Source organism: Bison bison, unplaced genomic scaffold (assembly GCF_000754665.1).
Source record: "Bison bison bison isolate TAMUID 2011002044 unplaced genomic scaffold, Bison_UMD1.0 scf7180017845418, whole genome shotgun sequence".
NCBI lineage: Eukaryota > Metazoa > Chordata > Mammalia > Artiodactyla > Bovidae > Bison > Bison bison.
In genome coordinates, this window is record NW_011475991.1 from 12,389 (window position 1) to 23,578 (window position 11,190).

Sequence of the window (11,190 nt, forward strand, 5' to 3'; positions counted from 1 at the left end):
GGAATGAAAACTGACCTTTTCCAGTCCTGTGGCCACTGCTGAGTTTTCCAAATTTGCTGGCATATTGAGTGCATCACTTTCACGGCATCATCTTTCAGGATTTGAAATAGCTCAATTGGAATTCCATCATCTCTACTAGCTGAAGTTGAATTCAGGGAGGAGAGTTCATTTAAAAAGTTAAGGTTGTTTAAACATGATTTTAAATGTTTAATTGTGATAAAAATGTACAAATATATAAATTTAAAGTATAGTACATGGAAATTTAATATGCATAAATGTTTTTAAATTTTTAATTGTGATAGAAGGTACAAATATATTAATTTAAAATACTACATGAAAATTTAATATGCATAGATTGTAGAATTACTACTAAGATCAAGATAATTAACACATCCATCACCTCACCTGGAAAGAACCAATAGAATAGTCCCTCTCATAAACCCCCCCAGAAAATTAAAAATGAGGAAAATACATCTCAGTTCAATATATGAACATATTATGACTTTGTTAGTAAAATTCCTACAGGGACAGCACAAATAAGAAAAATATATATATCATCTTATCTATAAACATAGAGGGAAATGTATAAATAATTTCCAAGCTGAACCTAGCAATGAATGTTATATAAATCCATCTTGACCAGGATTTTTCTTCCTCAGGAATAAAAGAATGGTTAACATTAGTAAATCAATGAATAGATGGCATCATCTTTGGAAGATTGATACAATCCTAAGAATAGACTCAAAACAGTAAGAGGTAAAATTAAATCTTCATGATAAAAATTATTAAATCCCACATCAATTTAGAAACAGAGAGGAACTTCCAAAACTAATAAATGGTATCTACCACCATCTATAGCAAAATAATAATGATGACCTTATAAACAGGTATAAAGCAGATGCCAACTACATATGTTCTATTCAACTTGACCTGGAAGTCCTAGTTTTAGCCCAGAGAACAAAACAACAACAATGATAATCACCACTTACAGACCATCTGGTCATATACATATAAAGTCAAAGAGTTAGTATAGACTATTAGAACTTTCTGCCATTAACAAGGAGAAGATGAAGTTTAAAAATTGTGATCTTATGGTGTTTAGATAAATCCAAGGTCTCACAGAGTTGGACACGACTGAAGTGACTTAGCAGCAGCAGCAGCAGCAAGTAAGCTCTGAAGGACATTACTTGTGGCTGTGGAGTACTGGAGTCTATCTACTCACGTCAGGTGAGAACAACTGGGTTTTTGAGGGGTTTGAAGATCTCTGTTGACCTAGGAAAGAACACTGATGGAGGGAAAAAAGTGGGTTTCAATTGTTTCACTTGTGCCTCAGGAATAACTATCCTGAAAGCGTGCAGTCCTCATTCCAGCCTCAAATATTTTGGTAAGAGCAAATTGAGCTTTAACTTGAATTCTGTAATCTTGCCTGTCCTGACTGGCAAATATAACTCTTCAGAGAAGATTGTGTAGATTATCAATTTATTACCAGTTAGCTCTGCTATCTGGAGAAGGCAATGGCAACCCACTCCACTACTCTTGCCTGGAAGATCCCATGGACGGAGGAGCCTGGTAGGCTGCAGTCCATGGTGTTGCGAAGAGTCAGACATGACTGAGTGACTTCACTTTCATCATTCACTTTCATGTTCCTTGGAGAAGGAAATGGCAACCCACTCCAGTGTTCTTGCCTGGAGAATCCCAAGGACGGCGAGGGGTGGGCTGCCGTCTGTGGGGTCACACAGAGTCGGACACGACTGAAGCGACTTAGCAGTAGCAGCAGCAGCTCTACTATCACCCTTTCTGCCTATTCTGTGCAAATGGATCTGGGCCTTTAAATATCTTAGCTTTTTAGCTGGCACTATGCTATCCTTTTTCAGGAGGGGGTGCTGGAGAGAAAATTTAAGAGAGATTTGCTTTCTGTGCTCCAGTGACTCCCTACACAGGCTCCTCTGGCCAAGTCAGTAGTTTCCCAAGTGCCAGGCACCTGAAGTGCAGACTGCCTCTGAAGTGTCCAGAGTCTGCAGTGTAGGCAGCCAGAGGCATTCAGCAACTAATATTAATAGCAATTCCAGGATCCCACATTTCCCCAGGTGGTTCTGTAGTAGAGTGTGTTGGAATGCCCCAGGGATATACCTTCCCATGAACAACTTTCTCCAGTGCCCTGCAGTGCCTCAGTGAAACACCTTCCTGTGAACAGCTTTCCCCAGGACCTTAGAGGCTGGACTTCTGGCAAGACCCACCAGAGGGGTTCTCAGTGATTTCTCTGCTGTTCAGTTGGGCTGTAACCTCCAAGAAAATCTGGATCTCAGCCCTAAGAAGAGGTTAACTCTTCTGGCCATGGATGCTAAAATTCACCCCTACAGGTGGTGGCTATATCACAAATCATGTACTTTGTCATCAATATCATTTACGCATTGTATCCACTACTGTTACTGAACTCAGGTCCAGCTTCTCGCTGCTCAAAAATCAATACCTGAAAGAGAGGCAAACAGTGGTAAAAAGGAACACTGCTTTTAATCAGAATGCTGGCAGTCTTGGGAGAAGATGGATTCACATCCCAAGACCAACTCCAAAGAGTCTGCTCAGCCATGAAAGCTTTTAAAGAGAAAAAGGGAAGTAATCTCATTTCATCGTTGAGGTAGGGGTTCAGAGTCATCACCAGCCCCTTATATGTGCAAGCTTGTTGACTTCTTGTGATCTTTCCCTAGATGAGAGCTTGTTCACACAGTTTGTTCACAAGTTTGCTGAAGGAGAAACTAGGGAAGAGATCTGGTCATGCTAATTACCTATTCTTTATTTCTACTTCTTTGATCTATGGAAAGAACCAACAGGTTAGGCAAAGCAATCTGTGATCAAAAGATTGGAAAGATACGCTAGGGCCAGAGATAAGCAGAGCATGGCTGCCTGGTATAAGGTTATAGTGACAAGATGAAAGGGCCTCTTTCAGAGAGCCTTTTTCTGCAAAGAGCTTTTTCTGACCAAAAGCTGCTAATACACTACTGCAAAATATTTAGATTTTCTTTATATTTTAATAGCTAATCTCTTGTTATTCCAATCTCCTGTTATAGTTAGTAATTATTTTTTTCCTCCTTTTTTCTTTCTTTTTAACTGCTGTATATTCGATGAAAAATATTATGCAAGTTTCAGGTGTACAACATAGAGATTCACAACTTTTAAAGGTTATAGTACATTTATGGGCTTCCCTGATGGTTCAGACAGTAAAGAATCTGCCTACAATGCAGGAGATCCAGATTCAATCCCCAGGTCGGGAAGATCTCCTGGAGAAGAGAATGGCTACACACTCCAGTACTCTTGCCTGAAGATTTCTGTGGATAAAGGAGCCTCGTGGGCTACAGTCATTTGTAGTTATTAAAATGTTGGCTATATTTCCTGTTGTACAACATATTCTTGTAGTTTATTTATTATATACATAGTAGTTTTTACCTCTTAATCCCTGTCCCCAGTCTCACCCCCCACCACACCACCAATTTTTCTTTCCCCTAGTAGTAACCTCTGGTTTGTTCTCTTTATCTGTCAGTCTATTTCTGCTTTGTTTTATTCACGACATATTTTTTCAGATTCTACCTATAAGAGAACATCTTTTTCTGACTTATTTCACTTAGCATATTACCCTCCAAGTCTATTCAGGTTGTCGAAAATGACATTTTATTCTTTTTATGGCTGAGTAGTAGTCCATGGTATATTTTAATATGCATTTTTGTTTTTGTTGTCGTTCAGTCTTAAGTCATGTCCGACTCTTGGCAACCCCATGGACCGCAGCAAGTCAAGCTTCCCTGTCTTTCACTATCTCCCAGAGTTTGCTAGAACTCATGTCCATTGAGTTGGTGATGCTATCCAACCTTCTCATCCTCTGTCACCCTCTTCTCCTCCTACCCTCAGTCTTTCCCAGCATCAGGGTCTTTTCCTATGAGTTAGCTCTTTGCATCAGACAGCCAAAGTATTGGAGCTTCAGTTTCACCATCAGTCCTTCTGATGAGTATTCAGGGTTGATTTCCTTTAGGATTGACTGATTTGATCTCTTTGTAGTCCAAGGGACTCTCAAGAGTCTTCTCTAGCACCACAATTGAAAAGCATCAATTCTTCTGCACTCAGCCTTCTTTATGGTCCACCTCTCACATCCATACATGACTACTTGAAAAACCATAGCTTTAATTATACAGACATTTGTCAGCAAAGTGATATCTCTGCTTTTTAATATGCTGTCTAGGTTTGTCATAATTTTTCTGCCAAGCAGCAAGTGTCTTTTAATTTTATGGCTGCAGTCACCATTTGCAGTGATTTTGGAGCCCCCCAAAATAAAATTTGCTAGTTTCCACTTTCTCCCCATCTATTTGCCATGAAGTGATGGGACCAGATGCCATGACCTTAGTTTTTTGAAAGTTGTTTCAAGCCATCTTTTTCACTCTCCTCTTTCACCCTCAGCAAGAGGCTCTTTAGTTACTTTTTGCTTTGTGCCAGTAGAGTGGTATCATCTGCATATCTGAGATTATTGATATTTCTCCTGTCAATCTTGATTCCAGCTTGTGATCCACCCAGCCCAGCATTTTGCATGATGTACTCTGCATAGAAGTTAATAAGCAGGGTAACAATATACAGCTTTGATGTAATCCTTTCTCAATTTTTCACCAGTCTGTTGTTCTATGTCTGCTTCTAACTGTTGTTTAGTGATCTACATACAGTTTTTTCAGTAAGGTGGTCTGGTATTTCCATCTCTTTAAGAATTTTCCAGTTTGTTGTGATCCACATAGTCAAAGGCTTTCCTGTAGTCACTGAAGCAGATGCTTTTCTGGAATTCCCTTGCTTTTTCTATGATCCAGTGGATATTGGCAATTTGATCTCTGGTTCCTCTACCCTTTCTAAATCCAGCTTGTACATCTGGAAGCTCTCAGTTCATGTGCTGTTGAAGCCTAGGGTGAAGGATTTTGAGCATTACCTTGCTAGCATGTGAAATAAGTGCAATTGTACAGTAGTTTGAATATTCATTGGCATTGCCTTTCTTTGAGATTGTGATGACAACTGACCCCTTCCAGTCTTGTGGCCATTGATGAATTTTCCAAATTACTATGTACATCACATCTTCTTTATCCATTCATTTGTTGATGAACACTTGAGTTGCTTCCATATCTTGGCATTTGTAAATACTGCTGCTGTAAACATTGGGGTGGTTGTATCTTTTCACTTCAGTCTTTTCTTTCTTTTTTAAAAAATAAATACCCAGGATAGAAATCTACAGTGTATGGTCGTTCTATGGTGGATCCAGCACATGTTTTCCATAGGGACTGCACCAATTTACATTTCCACCAACTGTTCAGGAGAGTTCCCATTCCTCCTATCCTTGCTAATACTTATTATTTGTGGTCTTTTTTTTTTTTTATAACAGCAAATCTGACAGGTGTGGGATATCTCACATAGTCTTAATAAGAAATTTCTCTGATGATTAATGATAGTGTGTGACTTTTCATGTGCCTATCGGCCATCTACATGTCTTCTTTGGAAAAACTTGTCTGTTGAGAACTTCTGGACATTTTTTGATTGGGTTGTTGGTTTTTTGATGTTAAATTTTATGACTTGTTTATGTATTTTGGATATTAACTTCTGCTCAGTCTCTCATTTGCAAATGTTTTCTCTAATTCAGTAGGTTGTCTTCTTGCTGCTGGTTTCCTTTGCTAAGAAAAGCTTCTAAGTTTAATTAGGTTCCATTTGTTTATTTTTGCTTTTATTGTCTTTGCTTTAGGAGACAGTTACTAAAAATATTGCTGATTTATATCAAAGAGTGTTATGCCGGTGAGTTTTATGCTTTCTGGCCTTAGATTAAAAGAGGTTTTTAATCCTTTTTTAGTTTATTTTTGCATATGGTATTAGAGAATACTCTAATTTCACTTTTTTCACAGGTAACTGTCCAGTTTTCCCAATATCGCTTATTGATGAGATTGTCTTTTCTTTACTGTACATTCATATATTCATAATATGGTATGTTCTTTTTGTTGATCCCTTGATCATTAGGTTATGTCCTTTGTCTCTTTAACAGTCTTTATTTGAAAGTCTATTTTGTCTGATATAAATATTCTGGCTTTCTCTTGATTTCCAAGCGTGTGGAATACCTTTTCTATCCCTTCACTTTCAGTCTGTGTGTGCATCTTTCTTTAGACCTGAAGTGAGTCTCCTGTAGGTGGTATATATACAGTTCTCAATTTTGTATCTATTCAGCCACTATATATATTTTGATTAGAACATTTAGTTCACTTTTATTTAATTATTAATATGTATGTTTTCTTGCAATCTTGCTGTGCCGTGCTTAGTCTTTCAGTTGTGTCCAACTCTTTATGAACTCATGGACTGTAGCCTGCCAGGTTCCTCTGCCTATGGGGATTCTCCAGGCAAGAATACTGGAGTGGGTTGCCATACCCTCCTCCAGGGGACCTTCTCAACCCAGGGATCAAACCCAGGTTTCCTGCATTGCATGTGGATTTTTCACCATCTGAGCCACCAGGGAAGGCCATTGAATACTGGAGTGGGTAGCCTATTCTTTCTCCAGGGGGTCTTTCTGATCCAGGAATCAAACCAGGGTCTCCGGAATTACAGGTGGATTCTTTACCAGCTGAGCTACCAGGGAAGGTAATTGTTTTTTAATTGTCTTATTGGTCTTTTCTGTTCATTTCTTCTCTTGTTGTCTTGTGATTCAATGACTCTGTTTAGTATTAGGTTTTTATTGTTGTTGTTTTGTGTATGTACCTGTTATAGATTTTTGGTTTGTCATTACCATGGTGTTAATATATAGCAATCTATATATACATATGATCATTTTAAACTGCTGATCTCTTAATTTAAAGATCAATCATAACAAAACATAGTCAAATGTCTTATCTTAGAAATAGATTTTAAAAATTGTGATTCAACTTTTTTGACTGTGAAATATAGTATGTACAGAAATGAGCATAAAGGGCCCTGGAATGGTTTAACAAATATGTACAGCAAAACTAGTGCTTAAAAATTATATTACCAGTACCACAGTCCCCTGGAAGCTACACAAACCATAACCTGCCCCTCTACCATCCATTCTTGATTATATCCCCTTGCCTTCATCCTAGAAATATCAACTCTCCTGACAATTCTCATCATCACTTCCTTTCATTATATTTATCCATTATGTATGTATCTCTAAAAAATAAAATTCAAGTTTACCTGATTTTGTCCTTTTTCTTTTGGTTTTGTTTGTAATATTCATCCATGATGTGGCATATAACTCTGATTCATTATCTCCATTGCCACGGTCACCTGGTGGAATGTAGAACTGTTTCCAGTTTGGAGTGTATTGCTATGCCCATGTATACTTGTGTATAATTGTACACATTTCTGTTGGGTACATACCTAGGAATGGAATTTCTGGATCATAGTGCTTATTTTAAACTATGTAAGCTAACGACAAACATGGTTCTAAAGTGGTTTTACTGATTTACTTTGCCACTCTAGGTAAGAGAGGTACTCTTCTACAGCCTCACCAAGACTTCATATTATTAATTTCTTAAATCTTTGCTAACCTGATAGATGTAGCCTCAGATAGAAGCTTTAATTGGCAATACTCTTTTCAATAATGTGGCCCTGAATTTTCTGTGATGTATCTATAGAAGTTACTTGCTCATTTTTTTTTTTAGATTATCCTTCTTTTTCTCACTGATTTGTCAGAAGTATTAATATTTATAGTGCCCTGTGTTGGTTATAGGATTACTTACTATTTGATTCAGTGATAGGACAAAAAGATAGCACACTTGGAAGACAGCGTTGTATTTCCTACAAAAAAAAAAAATGAGAGAGGTACTAAGCAGTATTTTTAAAGTACATATTTCACAGATATTTTTACAATCATAGAGTGAGGAAATTGCCAGAGTCAAACTGCCAACATCCAGTGGATCATAGAAAAAGCAAGAGAATTCCAGAAAAACATCTACTGCTTAATTGATTACACTAAAGCCTTTGACTGTGTGGATCACAGCAAACTGGAAAATTCTTAAAGAGATGGGAATACCAGACTACCTTACCTGCCTTCTGAGAAATCTGCATGCAAATCAAGAAGCAATAGTTAGAACTGGACATGAAACAATGGTTCCAAATTGGGAAAGGAGTACTTCAAGGATATATATTGTCACCTTGCTTATTTAACTTATATGCAGAGTACATCATGGAAAATGCTGGGCTGGATGAAGCACAAGCTGGAATCAAGATTGATGAGAGAAATGTCAATAACCTCAGATATGCTTCCCTAGTGACTCATCTGGCAAAGAATCCACCTGCAATGCAGGAGACCCTGGTTCAATTCCTGGGTCAGGAAGATCCCCAGAGAAGGGATAAGCTACCCACTCCAGTATTCTTGGGCTTCCCTGGTGGCTCAGATGGTAAAGAATCTGCCTGCAGTGTGGGAGACCTGGGTTCAATCCTTGGGTTGGGAAGATCCCCTGGAGGTGGGCATGGCCACCCACTCCAGTATTCTTGCCTTGAGAATCCCCATGAACCAAGGAGCCTGGTGGGCTACAGTCCATGGGGTCACAAAGAGTCAGACATGACTGAGTGACTAAGCATAACACAATGCACAACATGCAGATGACACCACCCTATGGCAGAAAGCAAAGAGGAACTGAAGAGCCTCTTGATGAAAGTGAAAGAGGAGACTGAAAAAGCTGGCTTAAAACTCAGCATTCAAAAAACAAAGATCATGGCATCTGATACCATCACTTCATGGCAAATAGATGGGGAAACAATGGAAACAGTAGCAGACTTTATTTTCTTGGGCTCCCAAATCACTGCAGATGATGACTGCAGCCATGAAATTAAAAGATGCTTGCTCCTTGGAAGATAAACCTAGACAGCATATTAAAAAGCAGAGATATTACTTTGCCAACAAAGGTCCATCTAGTCAAAGCTATGATTTTTCCAATAGTCATATATGGATGTGAGAGTTGAACCATAAAGCAAGCTGAGCACCAAAGAATTGATGTTTTTGAACTGTGGTGTTGGAGAAGACTCTTAAGAGTCCCTTGGACAGCAAGGAGATCAAAGTAGTCAATCCTAAAAGAAATCAGTCCTGAATACTCATTGGAAGGACTGATATTGAAGCTGAAGCTCCAATACTTTGGCCACCTGATTCTAAGAACTGACTCATTAGAAAAGACCCTGATGCTAGGAAAGATTGAAAACATGGGAAAAGGGGATGACAGAGGTTGCGATGTCTGGATGGCATCATTAACTCAACTGACATGAGTTTGAGCAAGCTCTGGGAGTTGGCAGTGGACAGGGAGGCCTCGCGTGCTACAGTCCATGGGGTCACAAAGAGTAGGACATGACTGAGTGACTGAACAGAACTGAACTGAGGGCGAGGAAGGAAAGCAAAATGACATGAAACTCAGAAGCTAGAAAAATTTTAAATGTTCTGTATAATAAAGGACACTCTGAAAAGCGAAGCAACAAATAACAGATTGGTCGAACTGACTTCCAATTTATAAGTAGCTCCATTAAATTAAAAAGCAGAGCAAAGTTTGTAATAGAAGAATGGGCATTGGATATGAACAGAAAAATGTAAGAATTATTGAGTAATGTATTGTGTATTGAAAGTGGCTAAGACAGTAAATCTTAAAAGTTCTGATCATAAGATGAAATATTATAATTATGGGTAGTAATGGATGTTAATTGTATTTACTGTGGTGATGGTTTTACAATATACACATATATTGAATTATTATGTTGTATGCCTGAAACTACTATAATGTTATACAGCAGTTTTTACTGAATGTTAGAGACACTTAAGTGGATTGGTTGAGATAGTATAATATGTTCAACCTCACTAATAACCAGAGAATGCAACTGAGCTATCATCTTTTTCTAAAGTGAGTCTACAAATGAACTGGATAATAAACACTACTGGAAAGGTTGTAGAAATACGGCCTTCTTGAGTTGTGCTAGTATGGCAGCTAGTAACCACATGTGGCTATTTAAATTTAAATTCTCTCAAATTTCAAATTGAGTTGAAATTCAGCTGTTCAGCCACAACAGCCATATTTCAAGTGGTCAATAAACACAGGTGGTTAGTGGCTACAATACTGAACAGTTGTAACACTTCTATCATTGCAAAAAGATCCCTCCAAGAGACCGAAGTCATAAATGAGATGTCAGACTAGGAAGCCCTGACACTGCTTCTTCCACTACAAACCAACAAAATACCTCTGTGAGGACTCCAGAGCACAGTCAAAAACATCTGCTCCCCAGATGAGCACGCAGTGAACTGCACGGAAGATGAAAACGGGATTTGTTTCATCACTATTCACGTTCTCTCATCAGAGGGCTTACCCTTCCAAAATTCTCAGCCCCCACACCAACCGCCACACTTATACACATGATGTCTTCTTTTTGGAAGAAAACCCTCAACTATCATCTTTTCTTGGTATTGTGGGGAAACAATAAGTTTATTGAAATCACATGTAGGTTGGAGAAAAAAGAAAGGCTTACATTTTCTACTCTATCTCACCTAGGATTGTTTCCACCTTTTACAATACATACGTATAATTTTGTAAATAAGAAGAAACAGGACAAAGCAGGCTATTTCCATGAAGCTTTTTGTTAAAAGATGTTGCAGAGGTTAGCTCCAAGATAATACTATAGCAATAGGAGCTTCAGAATTAGTGTTTCAATCAACAAATACTCCAGTGGTCTAAAGGCAAATGGTATACATATGAAAATGATGATAAAAGAGAATGAATATAGAAGATAGCTCTCAACTGTCCTTTTAGGACAATTTAGGCTGATGGGTACTTAAGAACATCAACCAGATTGACAGACTGAAGAAACTGTGATTTTGGTTTCCAACCTGAATTAGGAGCTCAACACACTAGGTGAAACTTTGATTTATCCCCAGTCAGTTCTCTGCTGAGTTCTCCCCTTCTTCATGTATTTTACCTCCACTGCCTCTCAGCTCAGCAACTGACTTGACTGGGAACCTAAACCTGTAGACAGGCCCTCCCTTCAGATCACATCAGATCAGATCAGTCGCTCAGTCGTGTCCGACTCTTTGCGACCCCATGAATCGCAGCACGCCAGGCCTCCCTGTCCATCACCAACTCCCGGAGTTCACCCAGACTCACGTCCATCGAGTCAGTGATGCCATCCAGCCATCTCATCCTCTGTCGT